The sequence below is a fragment of the Rhodnius prolixus genome, unplaced genomic scaffold, assembly GCF_049639745.1.
Source record: "Rhodnius prolixus isolate KJV_2025 unplaced genomic scaffold, Rpr scaffold_12, whole genome shotgun sequence".
Classification (NCBI taxonomy): Eukaryota; Metazoa; Arthropoda; class Insecta; order Hemiptera; family Reduviidae; genus Rhodnius; species Rhodnius prolixus.
The window spans coordinates 9,958,584-9,979,698 of NW_027411635.1; the positions used below are offsets into that span (position 1 = coordinate 9,958,584).

The 21,115-nt window shown below is 34.3% G+C and overlaps 1 protein-coding gene across 1 annotated transcript in view; it reads right to left on the reverse strand.

The window, feature by feature from the left end:
- The window catches only part of Mip (Myoinhibiting peptide precursor), an 83,469-nt gene extending 62,410 nt beyond the window's left edge, over window positions 1–21,059 (reverse strand). The window contains exon 1 of the mRNA XM_074143118.1: window positions 20,928–21,059. The gene's annotated coding sequence lies outside the window, so the exon portion shown is untranslated. The remainder of the gene's footprint in view (window positions 1–20,927) is intronic.
- Window positions 21,060–21,115: the final 56 nt, after the last annotated feature.

Sequence of the window (21,115 nt, forward strand, 5' to 3'; positions counted from 1 at the left end):
ATTTGATAAATTAAGGAATAAGTTTGATCCTTTAAATGAAAGAAATTGATCACTTAAATATGTGGCAGGAGGTTTCCAATTTTTTTGGTAATTAAACGCAACTCTCCCAAAATTACCAAATAATTATTAAACCTTCTTGTTTGTAACAGATGTAAAATTATTTTTTAGCCATTTTTGTGTATGCTTGAGAACATCTAAAGCTCTTAACATTTGATTATTGCTTAGAAAAACTCGGAAAACTACTTATTTCCCGATATTAAGAAAAATACTAGCTTTACTGCCTTGGCAATATTTTCAGTAGAAAGGGGATGAAATATACATAAAAATGACCTATCGTGTGCTTTTGTTTCTCTTTGATAACAAGTTAAAAAATTGAAAAATGATTAATAAATTAATATCAGATTTTGAAATCGCTTAGCACCTTAAATTTTGAAGATATCGAATTGCTGTTTCCGGTTTCTTTCATAACGTTTTATTCTCCTTAAAACTGTGTAAATGAAAATAGGGGTCAACTGCAAACCCTTACTTTTGGACGAGCGTATGCGAGCAGGAATCTAAATCAATTTACATATTCTGAAACTAGAGCAACAAATTTTTTCTCAACCATTTTTTGCTCAGATTAACCGTTTAAGCATGAAATGCATTTGAGCCGTCTTAAAATGAACACCCTGTATATGTATTTTGTACATACAGGAAATTAAAATAAAAAAAAAGTGTTGACTTATGAAATAAGTATCTTTAGTTGAATTACACCATCATAACTACGAGTATTACAGATTACAGATTTGTAGAATAACGGGATCTATAAGAATGGCTAGGGGTAAAACAAATACGTTTGAAAAATAAAACAAATGATGTGAATCGTAATATGTTAAGATATGACTTGAAGGATATGAATTATTGTAAAAATTAAAGAGGTTTGTTAGCGTTGAGTCCGAATATTGTGTGAGATGGAAACTTTAGTTGAAGTCAAAATTTTCGGCACCAATCTGTGAAGATGCATGAAAATATAAAACCGTTCAGGGATACTAAGAAACATGCGTGTTAATAAGGGAAAAAAGCGCTATTACCCAGTACTGCGGACCATACAACATTATCCCATAATGGTTTAAACGTATTATTTAATTAATTCTGTATAGTTACCCAATTTTTTTTTTTTTTTGTAGTTGTAGATAATACACTGTTGTAAACGTCGCAATATGTACATAGTTATGTTACGTTATTCAATAATTTATTGTAATCGCTTCAGGGCCCGAGTGCATAACACCCACCGCACCCTCATGACGGCTGGCCCTGTAACCAGGAGTGAGATGGACGTGACAGTCACAGATTCATTTAACTATCTAGCACCATCTGGAAATCATCCCTTCAAAATACCGTCTTCCCACCAAGCTGATCCATAAAGATGGTAGCAGTGAAGTAGTCAAATTTCTGTGCATTATATTTTTTTATTTATATTTCAATGGACTTTTTTTTATGAGCTCTACACTAATAAATAAATAAATGCTATTACGAAAGCTAGAAAGACATGTGTTTTTATGACGTAGGTACAAGAACTTAGTGCTCAAAATTCAGATCTTCCAAACAGAACGAGCTGCTCGTAACAGATCATTTGACAAGCTGATGCAAGTATAAAAACTGGTTTTACAAGAAAAAGTTAAGGAACTATTTTTTAAAAAAATTCAAAGTGCGCTTGAACATTTAGAGAAAAATTAGAGCATTACTTTTCTTACGCCCTACTATAATCAGGTATTTGTATCAGATAAATGTGCATGGGTTTTGAAGTACCAGTAACTTTTTCATATGTATGTGTATATATATGTACCTCAACAGAATGCACGGTTACTTCTGGCCACCTGGTGTGGGCATTTAAGAATGCTAGTTTTTTTTTTGCACAAAGGCAATATCCTCTTTATAATGGAAGCATTCTTATGCCTCTAATGGTTTGTTTTAATGTCTTTAATATGTGCTGCGGAATGCCCGTTTATATCGAAAAAGGTCCTGAAAGGTCCATAAAAAGTATTGCTAGAAGAGGATATATTAAAAAAGAAAATTACTCATAACAGGGGGGAGATAAAATAACTTGGGAAAGTGCAATTTTCATTTTGCAATATGGAACCAGTTTATGTGTCTCCTATTTGCGTTGCAAATCTAGCCACATTTTATACGGGAAGTTTGTCCCTGAGTGTTCTGATATTGCAATTTCTATGGGTTAATTTTGGTTCATCCGAACTTTAGATGGTATAAGGTGCATTAAAGCTCATTCCATACTAGGCTCGCTTGTGAAATATACACCAGTGTGTTTCTAAATAAACAGACAAGTTCCTAAGCAGTCACGAGCTAACAAATGTTCATATCAGTTCAATTAAAACAGAATCTATGTGAGATTTTTCTGGGTCTGAGTATGATATTTTTCAAAATGCGTATTATATCAAATCAAGGTGTACGTACTAAGGATGCCAGAACTAGGTCTACCATTTATGCAGTAAACATTGTTTACACAGTACCAGTTAACAACTACGAGGTGTGGCTATTAAATGACGAGACTGATGCTGCTACAGAAGAACTATGCATGCGCCAAATCCTAACGACCGACAGCTGTGCAACGTAAAGCCTTCTCTTTCGATTGCAGCGTCTCACGTGTTTGTAGAGAGATCTGTCTGACCGGAACCATTTGTGTGAGAGGTTTAGTTTCGTTTTTCCGAAAACATGATACTACACATGTTGTAGAGCAACGAATTGTCGTGAAATTTCACATGATACTTGGTAAAACCGCTACTGAAACGTATCTTTAATTAAAAGATGTTTATGGTGATGAATGTTAATCACGTGCGCGAGTTTTTGAATGGTTCAGGCGTTTCCAAGATGGCCGAGAATACGTCGGAGATGATGACCGCCCTGGTCGCCCTTCCACGTCCAAAACGGATGAAAATATCGATTATAATTAATCAACATAACTATCGTGAGGTGCTTGCTCAACTCCGTGAAAGAGTAAGGTAAACACGACCCGATTTGTGAAAGAACCAGTCATGGGTTCTCCATCAAGACAACGTGCCAGCTCAAACTGCATTGTCTGTGAAGACGTTTCTAGCCAAGTACAATATCCCAGTTTTAGGCCATCCGCCTTATTCGCCTGACCTGGCTTTGTCTGTTCCCTAAAGTCAAATCTGTATTAAAAGGAACACGATTTCAGTCCTTTGAAGCTGTGAAAGAAAAAGCGGCACGCGTCATGCAGGAGCTCACAGAAAAAGATTTCCAGCACTGTTTCGAACAATGGTAAATTCGCATGGAGCGTTATAGGGATAGGGGAGGGGTGTATATTGAAGGTGATAATAACTAAATGTGTATAAATTTAAAATAAAATGTTTTACAGCAATAGTCCCGTTATTTAATAGTCACACCTCGTATTTTAGAGATATGATACGATTATTAAACAAACCATTTCTGTCAGATTCATTGTTCTCATCAACGTGATTCTTTCTTGACAAAAGAACAACTCTTAAATTTGCTGCCTTCTCCAATCAAACAACTAGTTAAATATGTTAGCCACGCCAATGGAAGTTTCGCCAATGGCCTATTGAAAAGTTTAATTCTGTAAATTTATTTACATTAAAGCCGGCCATTTTATATGTGCCTAAATCATTTCCATTTATTTGACGTAGTTTTTAGTAATTAGTGACTAATTTTTTGGTTGAAAATTGGCAAAAATGAAATTGATCATCCAGCTGTAAAGTATATACTAATTTTGTGCAAGAATGTTAGCAAAAGTGATCTATAAAATTTTCTATTTAAGTGTTTCTATTCTTCAAGTGTTCTATTTATCCAGTTAAGCGCGTTCACCAAATCGCTGTTACGGTGCGTTCGACCTGTATACTCGTTGTGAAAAATATAAAATTGCTATTGACTATAAAAAGTCGAAAATTTTAATAAAATACAATAAGAATATTATTTGGTGGGATATTTCCTTTATCTTACCAATAGAACTGCTAAGTATTTTATACGGAGTGGGTGGTGGGAGTCAGTCAAATGATAAGTGGTTGGTACATGTTTGGTCTCCACATTAGAGATTGGGGAATTACGCACACAAATAGAAGCTCTCAACCCTTGTGCAATGCCGTTTTTACCTTAGATAGAGGTTCAGAACCTCAGAAAGAGCATGATTTCATTTTGCACAGAATTCTAAGCTCTTTTATCCCTTGTAAAAACTCTTGCAATGCAACTAGGGGCAATGCAAAATTTTGAATGAGCACAGAATGCTCTATAATCACAAGCCCCAGAAATTGCTGGCATGATTGCTGATGCTTGCAATGATTATTACGAATATTGTAAACTTTTGGTTGTTTTGCCCTGCGTTCTACGTGTATACACGTCATTGTCTGATTTTAATTCCGTACACTGTGAGGGTTTTTTTAAAAAAACTAAATTCCAAGCTTAACTGGTTAAGCTACGAGAATAACGTGGGGAAATATTTTTCTGAAATTATATTTAATAATGATATCCGTAAAATAAATAGCATATACTCATTCTGCCAGAGTAGCATCAACTTAATTAGTGACAATACTTGTGTAAAGAAGGTCATAACTGTTAAAATTTAATTCTTAATTTGTATCATATGCTGCAACACCTAATAGTTTTGATAAAATAATTAACATAATTACGGAAAGGTAGGAGAAATTAAGTGATAAGAGAGAAAATGGGTTAGAGAACAAAAAAGTTTTTGAATTTAATTTACATAGATTTACATCATCATTTATTTCTATTTTTTTTTATTTCTTTACTTTCTATTTAATGAAGTATTATTAATATGTTTATTAACTAACCATTTATTAAAAATTATCTGTGATTATAGAAATGTAAGTCAGAACTTTTAAATTTTAGTGAGATTCAGTCGTATGAGTGTTCTCGTCCCATAAAATTTGGTCTAAAACAGTAAAGTTCAATCATAGAGTACATTGTGCAGCCTTATAGAATTTTCCGCTGTTGGTTTATAAAGAAGAAAAAAAGAAACTGTAGATGAGAGGGATGCTGTTTTCCCCTTCAGCATCACAGTATCCTTTGCTTCTCTCATTATACAGATAAAAGCTCTTAACCAATCAGATAAAGCTCTATAGAAAAGCAAAAATAGTGGAACAAAAGCATTGATTGGTTGAGAGATTGAAGGCTTAACATTGAGAAGGCTCTGGAGCAATTTAATTTAATTAAATGTTGTGTAGGCCTATCACTAATTATAATAGAGCCTAACATTGTTCTGTTAAAAAGTTTTTCTATTCAATTTTGAGTTTTTATAAGCAGAAAATACTGAAGAGTTAAACAGGTAATCCTGTTAATTGTTTCTTTGAATGTGTAGCGCAATTTGAAGTGCAATGGCTATTTCGTTACATTGATATCCGCGAGTAGTACGGACAAGATATTATTCATGGGTTTCTAATAGTTGCTATGTGAACTTTGGCCGATGTGGGAGGCTTATACGACATCTAACTTTATTTTTTACTTCCGTTTTATTAAATAATGATTGTTAAAAACTAAAATGGTTACTTTTCTTTTTGTTCCTTCTCCAAAAATTGACATTTGAGTAAATTAGTAGTGAAAAGTCGGTGACGCAAAATCCCAGTTTTCTGCATTTACACCCCTCTGTTCGGGGTAGAGTTTTATTAAAAACCAAAAAAATCCATATGATCTTGAAGCTCAATAAATGCGCAACTTTTTCTGAAATTATGTGATTCCTTGATTCATTATTCATTGAAAAAATTCAGTTGAAAATTTTAACAAAAATCATCGAGAACGAATTTTTTAGACATTAAAGTGAAAAATTTCAATTGTTATAAGAAACGTTTTGAGGCTCTGGGTTAAGCAGATTTATAGGAAATTTAATGCACTTTCGTTTGGAATAAGCAGATTTGTTGTAGGACAAAGGATAGAAAAGTAACGGCCCGTTTTTATGGGTGGAAAACGTGAATATCGACAGAAAAGTTAAAAATGCAAATATCTTGGACACTATTGAGAATCGGGCCAAAGTGAAGAGAATATTTTTTGTTGCATTTGAGCTGCTGAATCACCTCCCAAAGTTTCGACCACTCCTCCGTATCACCCTGTATAGCGATAAATCAGGTTTTTTTTTTTTAGAATTAGTTGGTAACAGGCGACGGACGAGAAATGCATTCACACATTTGAAAAGATCCGCTAAGAAATTAGCAATAGAAATGAACAGTCCAAATACCTGTGCACTGAAATAGACGGCAACTGATGGGAAAGGTCCATATTTGCCGGAGAATAATACTTCGTGTACATAGAAGAATATGAAATAAATGTCAACAATAATATGCAAGGGACAAGTTTTTATTTATGGGTTTCTAATGTTGTTTTGTGAACTTAGGCCATACGCAAATTGAATTAAAAGAAAAATCCTCCTAGTCAACACAAAGTTTTACTTTGGTCTTCGTAAACATTTTACAAGCAGGAATCAATCCAAATCAAGAAAATTGAATATATATAAAACGCTGTTTACGACTAGTCCTGACGTGCGCATCTACATCTGCACGTCAAGAAGAAATAATAAGCTCTTTCTGCTGAAGTTCGAACGAAAAGTTCTCTATAAGATCTATGGAGTTGTTGTGGAGTATCAAGAATAAAGACGAAGAACTAATCAAGAGTTGAAAGCTCTGTATAGAGAGAGAAGAATATACCATAACTTTTATAAAATTAAATGGATTCCGCTAGGTTGGACATTAGGCGAGGATGTACCAAGACAAATCTCTAAATGAAAGTGTAAACGAGGGTGGCCTAGGTTGAGGGGGACTGATGGCGTAGCCAAACACCCCCGTATTCCTTAAGGGTTTTACTGTAACAACTTTACTGTATAATATTATTAATTAAAATAATTTTTATGAATTATAGGAAAAAACGTTTCTAAGATATTTTTATGATTTTTTTATTATTTTTTTTTTTTTATTATTTTTTTTATTATTATTTTTTTTATTATTTATTTACTACCTGTACATACATGTACAACAAGTAAGTGTGATCATCATGTAGTTAAGCACAGATTGTGGCGCTGGATCCTGGAGGATCCAGCGCCACAATCGGGAAGGCATGCTGAGAGGGACCAGCCAATGCTGGAACTCTCTAGAGGTTGGAAGGAAGTTTAGGAAATAGGTAAAAGGTCGCGGGGCCAACGTCTTTTCAGGCGTCGTGGAGGACTGTCAGGATGGGTTGTTGTGGATAAGGCTTGTGCTGTGGGATTAGGATGTATGGTTAGGCTATTATGGAAACGAGAATGGATTAGGTCATTGACAAAAGGGATATTGAGGTCTGTGTGGAGGGTTAAATTGGATACATAATAAGGAGCGTTGACGATATGCCGAAGGACTTTAGATTGAAAGGATTGGACTCTTTGGATGTTTGAAGGTTTCGCGGAGCCCCACAGCTCAGCTCTGTAGGTCCAGATGGGTCTTAGTGGTGTCTTGTATAGAGTCAGTTTGTTCTGTACGTTCATGGCTGATCTCCGCCCTAGCAGTCTTTGTAGTTGTCCGTATCGTCTTTTATGTTTTAAGTTTTTTTATTTTTACTTTTTATGCCCGCCATTATTGATTATTTTTAGTGTACCACCAACCAGCAACTCGGTTACCACAGGTTGGGAAACGCTGCCTTAGAGTTATGTAATTTGGAAGATGGCTGCACAAGATAGGGACATCTGACGATCTTTGCTTGCGGAAGCCAAGACTTGCGAAAGTAGATTGTAGCACCAATAATAAACTGTGAGGCAGAACTGTCTATCTTCTCTCCTACCGACCGATTTTCCAAAACTGTTGGATACAGACGACTTAAAGTTACAGTTAAATGATGGTCTACATTTCTAGCAGTTAGTTCCATCAGTGAACAATGAAATCTTTTTATTTTTTTTAATTGTAAGAGAAAGAACGACTTTTCTTATAGTCTAGCGAGGGGGAGTAATAGAATGTGATTGTCTTCGTTCTGAGTGGGTGGAACCACTCACCATACTTACTGGGGAACCATGCAACTACCCTTATATAATGCAGAAGCCTAGAGATAGTACTGAATCGCTTGCAAGCCTTTATCACAGAGACGTGAGTAAAACGTAATAGGGTGCTTTCAAACTGTCTTGTATAGATTGCTCCCCCAATCATTGGCTAGCTCTTGTGCCGCATCTCGTACTTACATTACATTTTAACAAAACCGTTAATTACAAACTTCACTATCGATATATTAAGGGCTACTGAAGGACTTTTGTACAGCTAAGTTCTGTTTTCCTTATAACTGAAATTAGCTAACTAAAACCATAAGCTTTGCCTCTAAGTTGCTCAAAGTAAATGCAATGTACATACCTACCATCTCAATTAAGTAAAAAAGTACAGATTCACTTCAAGAAGGAATAAATCTGATTTCTAAGCTGCCCTATGTTAAAACAATTTACAGATTTACTATCTATTTAATGTTAACAGAAATTTAAATGCCTCTAAAGAATCTAAAAATAGTCCATTGTGCATATCTACTTCCCGAAGGAGTGCAGTTTATGGGTTGGCAAATAAGTTCGTTCGGTTTTTATTTTGGTACAGATTCATTCCGATTTTCTTTTTTTATTTTCGGCGCAGGCGCAGAACTCGATTGTTCATTTGAAAGATTATGTTAAGCTTAACCTTTCTATGGATTTCGGTTTAACAAACATTAATATTGCGCTTGCTGCGTAGCTGTAAAGATGGAAGAAAATAAAGTGCATTTTCGTCATATATTGCTCTATCATTTTAAAAAGGGCAAACGAGCTGCAGAGGCTCATAAAAAGATATGTTGTGTTTTTGGTGATGATGCCCTAACAGAACGCGTGTGCCAAAAGTGGTTTGTCAATTTCTGTTCTGGAGATTTTGACATTAATGATGCGGCCCGCTCCGGTCACCCAATCGATGAGGGAGATAGCAACAGCACTTAACATATCCTATATGAGCTCCAAAAATCATTTGCGCCGGCTGGGATACGTTTCTTGGCTTAATTTTTGGATACTGTATGAATTAACCGACGCCAACTTAGCCACTCGCATATCCATTTGCGATTTGTTGCGGAAACGTCAAAAAAATACCCATTTTTAAAGCGAATGGTAACGGGAGATGAAAAATGGATCGTCTACGATAATGTAGTGCGTAAAAGATCATGGAAGCACTGCTGTGAGCCGCCGCAAACAAGCTCGAAGGCGGAATTGCATACGAAGAAGATTATGCTTTTCGTATGGTGGAATTATAAAGGTACCATCTATTACGAGCTGTTACCGTCAATTGATTCAACTGCATTAACTGCTAGCAGTTAACCTAATTGGACCATGCAATCCGCACAAAACGTCCAGAATTAGCAAATCGCAAAGGTGTCGTCTCCCACCACGACGACGCCAGACCGCAAGCGTCATTGACCACTCGGAATAAACTGCTGGGATGTTTTTTCTCATCCTCCGTATTCACCGGACCTGGCACCTTCTGATTATCATTTATTCTGATAGTTGAAGAACTCCATGAACAAAAAAACTTTCGATAAAGAAAAGACTGACAAAAAACGTTTTGATTGGTTTTTCGACGATAAGCCGCAGACGTTCTACGAACGTGGTATAATGAAGTTGGTGGAAAGATGGCTAGAAGTTATCAATAAGAATGGTCAATAAATAATTGATTAAAATTTATTATGTGTATCAAAAACATTGATATTTATTCCACCCTCAAAAACCGAACGAACTTATTTGCCAACCCTATACAAATTATGTAAAGTATTTTCGTATCCCCTTAAAAAAGTACCTAAGTAAAATCTGCAATCTACAATCAACATAAAGACAAATATGAATGCATCTATTTAATGTTAACGTAAACTAAGATGCTTCTAAAGGAACCCCAAGCCAACACAATGTAACACCTACCACAAATATAATATGTGGATCTACAAATTACACTGATAAGATAATTAGAATGCACAATAGTTGCAGTAAAACTATTTTAAAAAAAATCATGTGAGGAAACACAAAAAGTGCATAGAACCGGATGTGCGATTCAGTTAACTGCAATAAAGCCTCAATTTGAAGGTAGTCGATCTTCATTAGCCCCAAGAACACAAAGCGAGAACTAGGTTCTAACCGCTTGCTTGAACCCATATATCATGCTGATTTGTCAACTAAACAAAGATATTAACGCTAAGGCTATGTGTGATAGTGTTTGTGTGTATATATGTGTACGTCACAACACGCAATTGGCTCAACTATGAACACAGCACTGCTAGCACAATCAATGGCTAGATCATTTAGCCTAGGCTCTGTTATAACAATGATCTAGTAAATTTGTTCACTTCTATGGTTACTCAGCCCTTACCGCTATTTTAAAGACCTGTCCATATTTCAACACAAAGAAACTGAATTTCTGGGTGAAAGAAAGTGATGTATGATTAAAGTAAAAACCGCCGTATTATCAATTACTTAGACAACCAATTATATTTTATACACCAAGTAGCCAAGCGTATGGATTTAAATAAGGAATGCATCTATGAATAATGAAGTAATGGATGTACCGAAGGAATTGATGAATGAAGTACAACTATTAAAGACTCTTGCAGAGTTAAGCTATAGCTAATAGGTGCCATATGTTCACAAAGGCCACACATGGGCAATTCAAGAGCAATAATATACCAAAGGCTGGAAACATAGTGGAGCGGCGATGATAGTTGCTTCAAATCAAAGAGACCGACGAGCCAGCGAGCAAAGAGTCGCATGCACATAGTGACGAGTTTAGTCGCGTTTCTCCTTTCGACGAAACATGATGGAGGAATTATTTCTATATGAAAATTCTTCCTCGAAAATTTGGTATTTACTGCAGCATAGAAGTGTTCATGATATAAACAGGACTAGACATGAACTTGGTGAATTCCATCACTTTGTACCAACTACTTCAGGAGCATCCTGGCAAGTTTCATGCGTATTTTCTACTGTCTATTTCAACATTTAATTACATACTAGCCAGTGTGCAAGGCATGTTAATCAAGAAAAGGACGAATTTCAATGTTAACCCCATTAATCCTGTCCCATTCCTTATCCAACACAAATCGGTTGTGATGTAGAAGATCCTTTTGGTCCTACAGAGGTTTCTTTAAAAATAACTACACTAATAAATGCACCAATATCCATTTTAACCTTTGAAAATTGAGCGCGATGAGAGCGAAGAAATCAAACATGTCACAACACGTTGCTCTACTCTCTCTTGGTAGCGTTGCTCTATCTTCGCTTTGCGCGGTCCCATATGTTAACTTGTGTTTGTTTTCGCCGCTTTGCTCTTCGCTATGATCGCCGCTTTGCTCGCCGCTCCACTATGTTTCCAGCCTAAATAGACAGATTCTGATTTACCTTTATACTGGCCGAAACGCCAGCACGAACAGGCGATAGTAAATTAGTTTTTATTAACTCTTAATTGAAATCTCGCGCATCTTGACGCGACTTTAGTCTTTGCCTGGACAGTTTTCTTCGTGGACTGGAATAGGAGGTAGTTGTGACCACTTATTTCTATTAGAGAAATAAAGATTCAAAGCCAAAAAATTTCAGTACTGATGATAATGATTCTAGAAGAAATGACAGTTTCAGTGGTACTGTTGATGTTGCTGTTGAAGGTTCACAAGGAAGTTATCTGAGCCAAGAATTGTAAATAAAAAGATTGGTGCTGTTGCTGCAGAAATGGCATTGCCCAAAGCAGCGTTTCCCGACCTGTGGTACGCGAAAAATAATAATGGCGGACTAAAAAAATTTAAAAAAAAAAAATTAAATCATAAAAATATCATAGAAACGATGTTTCCTATAATTCATAAAAATTATTTTAATTAATAATATTATACAGTAAAGGTGTTAGTATGTACAGTAATAAGGTTAGCCTGCCTCAAGATATACGAGAAAATATAAATAGCACATTTAACAGGATTAAAATTGTCTTTCATGGAGTATTTTCCAAAACCCGAAAACACAAATAATAATTGGATTTAAAACCTCCATCTATAAGGAAAATTTAGGAAAAGCTACATCATTATCGATAAAAGATAAAGAAAATTTAATAGAATTATAATGTGACAAAACTATGTAAATATCTGCTTAAAAAGACTGATTGTAAAGTGAGTAAGCTCTATACAAGCAACATTAAATTAAATTTAATTGGTAGTTGAATGCTTAAAAGAAATAATATGTAAGCAATTTTTAATTGTTTAAAAAACGTTTAAAGCTAAGATCTTACACTTTTCAAAGTTTATAAAGTGAACATGAACTTGAACTCCTTTGCAACAGATACGTTGTATCTCTAAACAAGTAAAGATAACAATAATATAACACACTCGGAATAACAAAGTTCGCGAAATACAATCATTTTTACGAAGTGGTAAAATTAATATACAGGGTGTCCCAAGCTATATGGATAACGACTTTTTCTCGGAAACTGAGATAGCTAGAAAAAAAACTAAAAAATACGTGTTCCCTTAGTTTTTTGTTAGGAATCCAAATTTACTTTGTATTTTTTTTCGGTGCTTCCAGAAGCGAGATATAGGCACCAACTTCATTTTTTCAAATGGGAAGGTGCGGTTTTTATTTCAGAAATAGATTTCTCTATTTTTTTAAAGAAAAATTTACTTGAACGGTTTTTTTCTGTGAGCGATATTTTACAAGTTATGAATGAAAACATGATTCTTATAAGAAATGTCAAAATGATAATATTATAACGGTTTTTTGATTGAATAAGAAGAAAAGTTCTATTTTATTATAAATTTTACTCCTCATTAATATTACAGATCATGCTCGAACTGGCCTCCACCATTAGAGATGCATAGACATGCACTTTCCTGCCAATTGCCCTTACTGCCAAAGAAATAGATTCGAATTTAACCGAGTTACAGGCATCTATTATTCTCTGCTTTAGTTCATCTACAAATGCAATCCCGGCTTGATTCTGATACACCTAGATTTAGAAATGCTTTTAGATAAGCAGAAATAAGGAAAGAAAGAAAAAAGTTATGAATAATCACCTTGTTTTTCGAGTATCCCCAAAGGAAATAGTCCATAGGTGTCAAATTCGGTGAGAGAGGTCTATCAAATTGCCTATCGAGATATTTCTTTACATGCCTGATGGTGTTATATCCATCACGGGGGCTATTCAGTGGCCTCCTCGTTCACATAGATGAACTAAAGCAAAGAATAATAGATGCCTGTAACTCGGTTAAATTCGAATCTATTTCTTTGGCAGTAAGGGCAATTGGCAGGAAAGAGCATGTCTGTGCATCTCTAATGGTGGAAGCCATTTCGAGCATGATCTGTAATATTAATGAGGAGTAAAATTTATAATAAAATAGTACTTTTCTTCTTATTCAATCAAAAAACCGTTATAATATTATCATTTTGACATTTCTTATAAGAATCATGTTTTCATTCAAAACTTCTAAAATATCGCTCACAGAAAAAAACCGTTCAAGTAAATTTTTCTTTAAAAAAAAATAGAGGAATCCATTTCTGAAATAAAAACCGCACCTTCCCATTTGAAAAAATGAAGTTGGTGCCTGTATCTCGCTTCTGGAAGCACCGAACAAAATTTGCAAACTAAATTTGGATTTCTAACAAAAAACTAAGGGAACACGTATTTTTTAGTTTTTTTCTAGCTATCTCAGTTTCCGAGAAAAAGTCGTTATCCATATAGCTTGGGACACCCTGTATGTACTACCAAGTGGTACGCGAGCCAAAAAAAGGTTGGGAAACGCTGGCCTAAAGAGACATTGACTGTTGCATATCTTTAGACTACTATAGGAGTTGCTGAACTATTCTAGATTTAAGATAGAAGTGCATAATCTTATACACCTCAACAGGTCGCCACCACAATGCGTACTCGGCAAGTTCACATTTAAACGATCCATTTCAAAGCCAAAGAATGGTATGAGCGGCGAATTCAACGCCTGCCAGACAAACAGTTAATATCATTTTATCACAATAAATTGTATTTCCAACGTAAAAATATTATTCATAAAAAGTTAATCAAACATTTAATTGTTTTAATTAAAAAAACAGTAATTTTTATGGTCTATGTTGAAGTTAGTTTTGACTGTATTGATTTTGTAAACATATATATAATTAAAATCAGTAAGTTTAAACCGTAAAGTTTGGAAATTGAGTTTAAGCCACAAGTATTTTGACCATTTGCATACATAAAGGAGGTTACATGCTGTCTTTGGTAGGAGTGTATGTGTGTATGTGACGTGAGACAGATTAAGTGTTCGAAACTTGTGAAAGAGTGTTGTTGGGCTAAAGTTGCAGAGCGACTAGATACTTTTGCAATATATCTAGCCTAGTCGTAGACAGATAAATACCCTTCTAACTTGGTACTTTTAATAATAAGATTTTTCCTAGAAAAACAAAAATATGTGATTTTATTTTATGAATGTTATATTATCGTTAGAAATACGAGTTGTGGCTATTAAATAACGAGACTATTACTATAAAACATTTTATTTTAAATCTAGTTATTATCACCTTCAATATACACCCCTCCCCCATCCCTACAACACTCCATGCGAATTTACCATTGTTTGAAACAGTGCTGGAAGACTTTTTCTGTCAGCTCCTGCATGACGCATGCCGCTTTTTCTTTCACAGCTTCAACGGACTGAAATCGTGTTCCTTTTAATGCAGATATGACTTTGGGGAACAGATAAAAGTTACATGGGGGCCAGGTCAGGCGAATAAGGCGGATGGCCTAAAACTGGGATGTTGTTGTACTTGGCTAGAAACGTCTTGACAGACAATGCAGTGTGAGCCGGCGCGTTGTCTTGATGGAAAACCCTGTGACTTGTTCTTCCACAAATCGGGTCGTTTTTTCTTTACTCTTTCGCGGAGTTGAGCAAGCACCTCATGGTAGTAATGTTGATTAATTATAATCGATATTTTCATCCGTTTTGGACGTGGAAGGGTACCCGGGCAGTCATCATCTCCGAAACCTTCTCGGCCATCTTGGAAACGCTTGAATCACTCAAAAACTTGCGCACATGATAAATATTCATCGCCATTAACTTCTTTTTTTATAAAAGATAAGTTTCAGTAGCGGTTTTACTCAGTTTCATGTGAAATTTCACGACAATTCGTTGCTCTACTAGCAATCTGCAGTATCATGTTTTCGGCAAATCGAAACTAAACACCTCTTACACCGGTCGGACAGATTTCTGTACAAGCACGTGAAACGCTACAATCGAAAGAGAAGGCTTTACGCTGCACAGCTGTCGGTCGTTAGGATTTGGCGCATGCATAGTTCTTCTGTAGCAGCATCAGTCTCGTTATTTAATAGCCACACCTCGTATACTAATAATAAGTAAGTACGAAGTAAATAAAGCAAAGTAATTGCCTATCTTTTCTTCAGGCGGAGCTTAATGTCCAACCACCAATTAGGTGTCGCGGCGTTAGCACAAACTTTACCCCCCCCCCAACAAATAGCTATAAGCGGGATTCGAACTAGGGATCTCCACTCTCCATTACCACTAGACCACTAAAACTAGTACTACTCGTTTGAGCGTGCAAACTAGATATTTTTTATATTCTAAAGAGCTACATATACATATATATATATACAGGTATATTTGTTATTGTTTCCGTACACAAATGCTAGTATTTTGGGATAATACGAGTCTTCATTTTGCTTGGGAAATATTACAACTCTCAAATTCCCTACAACTTGGTAACAATACCCAAAAGTATACATTATGCTTTCTTTTTTTTTACACAATTAGACTACAGTTGGAAAGGACAGGATGAAAAAGAAGCGATGGAGTCGAATAAATCCTGGACGGAATTAACAAAAAAAAAAAAATCATACAGGTTGGAGGACATGCATGCCCTTCTCCTAGAGGAGTAACATCACCTAAGAAGATTAACACCTGTTCGAGGTTGACAATCCTGGTCCTTAATTAAATATATACTGGCGGCCATATTTGTTTTAAATGAGATTATTTCATTTTAAAGATGGCTGCCTTGCAACACACAGTATTGCACTGATTATTAGACATCTCTCGTTAACGTCACACAAATGTCACAATTGTATTTTCGTTATCATGGGCAGAACTGTTAGCTGTCATCTAAAGTAAGATATACTTGTATATCGGGGAGTACCTCATAGTCCTAACTTACAATACAAAGTCCCTCCCCTTTTCCAGTTCTATTAAGTCCCCTTCTCATCCCAACTACAACTTAACCAACACAATAGCAATAATACTTCGGGAAGTCCGTCTTACTCGCACACACCAGTACAAAACACACGACCTTCTAACAAACCGTCTAGGCAGTCCAAAACCCATTATACCTCATTATTTTATTTAGTTAGATCTGTGTCAGCTGAATTAAGTCCTCCTTAAGTTCCAAACCCCCTTTTTTTCGACCTTAACTAAGTCAAAGTTTAATAATACTAAATAAGTACACCTTTTTCCTCAATGCAATGAGCAACTCGTATAATTAGATATTGAAAAAGTTGAAAATAATATGCTTCAAAATTTTGTTTTTAATAGCATTAACACTTTAATGAACAGAGACACAACTTTAACCCTAGAAACACCTTCCCCCTTTAAAATAAACCCCTAACTGTTACTATGTTTTGCGACAGACTTTTATTAGCAACCTCCTTTACTTTAAGTTTAGGCTCATGAAAAGATCTATGCAATTCAAAAAATTCTGGTATCAACACTGTCATGGCTTTCTCATCCCTGCATTCTCAAGGTTATAACCCAAAATATTCTAATAACTCCCAACATTTAGAGACCGGTTGTGCATATTGAAAGATCGGGCGCTAATTACCTTGATTGTAGACTCGCCTTTTTTTTTAAAAAAAATATAAAAAAAAGTCACATTGTGTATCGTACGAGGTGTGGCTATTAAATAACGAGACTGATGCTGCTACAGAAGAACTATGCATGCGCCAAATCCTAACGACCGACAGCTGTGCAGCTGTCTTCTCTTTCGATTGCAGCGACTCACGTGTTTGTAAAGAAATCTGTCTGACCAGAACCGTCGTTTGTACACAAGAGGTTTTAGTTTCGTTTTGCCGAAAACATGATACTACACATGTAGTAGAGCAACGAATTGTCGTGAAATCTCACATCAAAACTTGATAAAACCGCTACTGAAACTTATCTTTTATTAAAAGAAGTTTATGGCGATGAATGTTTATCACGTGCGCAAATTTTTGAGTGGTTCAAGCGTTTCCAAAATGGCCAAGAAGACGTCGGATATGATGACCGCCCGGGTCGCCCTTCCACGACCAAAACGGATGAAAATATCGATTATAATTAATCAACATTACTACAGTGAGGTGCTTGCTCAACTCCGTGTAAGAGTAAGGAAAAAACGATCCGATTTGTGGAAGAACAAGTCAAGGGTTCTCCATCAAGACAACCGGCACCGGCTCACACTGCATTGTCTGTCAAGACGTTTCTAGCCAAGTACAACATCCCAGTTTTAGGCCATCCGCCTTATTCGCCTGACCTGGCTTTGTCTGTTTTCTAAAGTCAAATTTGCATTAAAAGGGACACAATTTCAGTCCGTTGAAGTTGCGAAAGAAAAAGCGGCACGCATTATGCAGGAGCTGACAGAAAAAGACTTCCAGCACTGTTTCGAACAATGGTAAATTCGCATGGAGCGTTGTAGGGATAGGGGAGGGGTGTATATTGAAAGTGATAATAATTAATTATGTATAAATTTAAAATAAAATGTTTTACAGCAATATTCTCGTTATTTAATAGCCAAACCTCGTAAACTTCAAATTTATACAAAATTTTAAAGGGTATACATTCATATCTTTGTTATAGATTCAAAACAGGTCGATGGATTTGAAGGAAACACGATTTCTCTTTAATAAAATGTCCCCGAACTCGCCTTGAAATCTATACTCCATTAAAGAATTCCAAACAGTACGATAAGTCTAAGTTGATTTATCTGAAAACTAAAAATTAATCTGAAGAATCACTCTTTAGCTCTATAACTTACTTTCAACACAGAATTTTCGCATACAAATTTTTTAAATTCACTAATATTATGAATATAAAGATGGTAAAACTGTACAATTTATTGTAAATGACACTTTACAGAGGATATTGTTTTAACAAGCTCTCCTCATTAACTCTACTAATAAAATAAAATTCATTCAAAAAAGTCACAAACAAAAATTTAGTTCCTATGTGTAAATATTACCTGCACAAAATTTAAAGAAATTAGCTTGAATTGTTTTGGCTTGGTGTGGGAAATCGTGGAGAAAAGTTAAAACAATATTAAATGAATAATATATTTTCTATTTGTTTTTTAATAACAGAAAAAATTAAGCTCAACTTCTCCCACTCTGAAGGTGGTTCTTTTTACAATGTGGGAAGCTTTATTAGTGGAAATCATATTTGTATACTCAAACCTTTCCTTGAAGTTGAACTTTATATTTCAGAAATCAAGCTAACCATAATGGAAGAAAACATATACGTATGTTGGGCAGCATTCCGAATGCAACCATGTTTTAGTAATACTCGTTTTTCTATCGAATTGGAGGTAGTACATTTTATTCCTAAATTGCTCTAAATAGGTTCTTACTGACGATCTAATATTGCTATATAAAGCTTCTTTATATTAATTAGAGCTATACATAAAAATCAAACGCGATTACACCCATAGTAAGGAGAAAGGAGAATTCTTCAGATCCTAAGTTTTACAAAAAAAAATCTAGTTAAAAACTTTTGTATCCTCTTTGATATGAACTATTTATATTCACCTTTGGAAAACAGGTCAGATACAAAAACCGTAATTCTCCCGGTAATCCGGAACGTCTGACCGCCTTATCAATACTCTTCATTTCTTTAAAGCTCTGAAAATTTAAAAACTCAATTGAGCTGCTTTTCCAGCATAATAGGTTTACCGTAATCATTGAACATAAGAGCTAATTATTGTGAAATACCTATAGCGATTAAGGCTCTGAATTAAATACAAATACTACCTTAGCGAAAAGTAAGAAAATTGGAAAAAAAAACAACAAAATTATGTGTGCTCGATTAACCATAAATACTTCTTAATTTAAGGTCCTACGGCACAGAAACTAAGCCACAGATGGGCCCCCTAGCCTACCCAGTTATATTAAATAATGAAGTGCAATAAAGAAGTTTACAAAAGTTACCGTACACTATTTAGTGAACTAACCTCGTAAAAATTTGCGAGCTCTTAAATTGGCACAAAAAAAAAATGTCGAAAGAAAGCTGTATCAAGTTTAAAAAATCTGAATAATTAATTTTAAATCTTTTAACAAATAAAATATTAGCTTAATGTGAGAAGTATAAATAATATATTCAATTTAAATATGGATCTCACAAATTCAAAAATATATACTTTTATTTTCCTTTAATAAACCTCAGAAGCTCTGGACATAAAGAACTCAATAGAGCTGTTTTCTGTCCAAGAAAACTTACCGTGAAAAGTCTATAAAGCAAAAATTATAAAATAGCAAAAACCGTAAATAATAGAATAACTGTAACAAAAGTTAAGAAAAAAAAAATTAAAACTTAATTTTAAGAAACAAATGTTAATTACTGCTACACATCCAATTGCACATACTTATAAATTTTTGCTTGAATAGTATTACACATAGAAATATGAATTGAAGTTTTTCAACCTAAATTTATTGAGTTATTCTCATAAAAATGTTTAAGCTAAAAACGGGAAGCCGATAGTTTTCGAAGAAAACTATTATAAAAGTCAAAATATGAAAATCTGCAAATTTTCTTTAATGAGCTTCTTTTTCATTAAAAAAAACTGTTATTATAACAGGAAATTGCGTAGTAAAATTTACTGTAATTAAAAATAAAAAAGTAGATTACAACCGCAACAAAAAAAAAATATATAAAACCATAAATTTATTAAACATATGTGTTCGAAAATTAAGCTAAGAAGCTCTGAAAATTCAGTAAATGAAAAAAAGTGTGCTATTTTTATATAACGTTGAACATAAACAATAATATTTAAAAAAAGAAATAAATGTAACTGTGCGAGTGAACTTAAAAGATTTCATATGTTGGGATTTTTAAAAATAAATCCCATATTAATATTCTTTAAAAAATCTCAAAATTTCAGCTTAATTGATTTGCTTATTCCCCTCTAAAACAATTTATTTAAAATATAATCTGACAGAATAATTATGAATATAAGCTGGTAAAAAAATCTGAAAATCAAGGGATAAAAACATAATAATTCTTCTTCTTTTAATGATTGAAGCATAATTTTTAAAAAATAATATTTAGGGAAAGAGCTTTAGATACTAGATTTATTGTAATTTATTGAATTTTAATGACGCAAAGAAAAGTAAATTATTGTAAAGCATTTGAATTAAGAATATTTTGAAATCTAGATTATTTTTCCCAGCATACCAATTTATATATAAATAAAAATTTATATTCATTTAAGTGTTTATTTTAACGGGATATGTTAAGAACAAAAATTGTTCAGAATTTATTTTACATAATTTTTGTTCGTTAACTTTTTTGATATAAACTCAAGAAAAAATTATTTTGATGAGTAATGTGAGTAAAATGGATTACGTTCATTCAGAAGAAGTTTGGTCGCAAACATATGGTAGTGTCAAAAAAAAATTTTTGTTACTTTTTTTTTCTGTATGAGTAGGAAACTTTTTTACTAAACATTATTAGCAATAAGCAGTTGTACTCAGAAATTTTTTCTGCTAAAAAAGATGGCATTTTTTTGGAGTTCTTAAAAAATTGCTTATCTCTATAAAAAGTGGAAATCTCAAAAATAAAAAAATAATAATTTTAAATTGTTTACAACTGCCTGGTTTTTATTGTTCAAAAATCTAAATAAAAATAACCAAATTATATCTTTTATTTATTTATTAGTCTATTTTCAATAGCATACTTACGTAAAAAGTAAAGCTAGATGAACAGAATATGGCCCAATGTTGGGGGGTGCTGCCTACAAGCTGTGTTTTACACTAATGGGCCAAAGCAATTCTAGCGCCTGGCTTATATACTCTGTAGCTGAGCAAGGAATGGGGAAACGGTCTAGAGTGGGGATAGGTTAGGAAGTGGGGATAAATTGGAAAGAGGG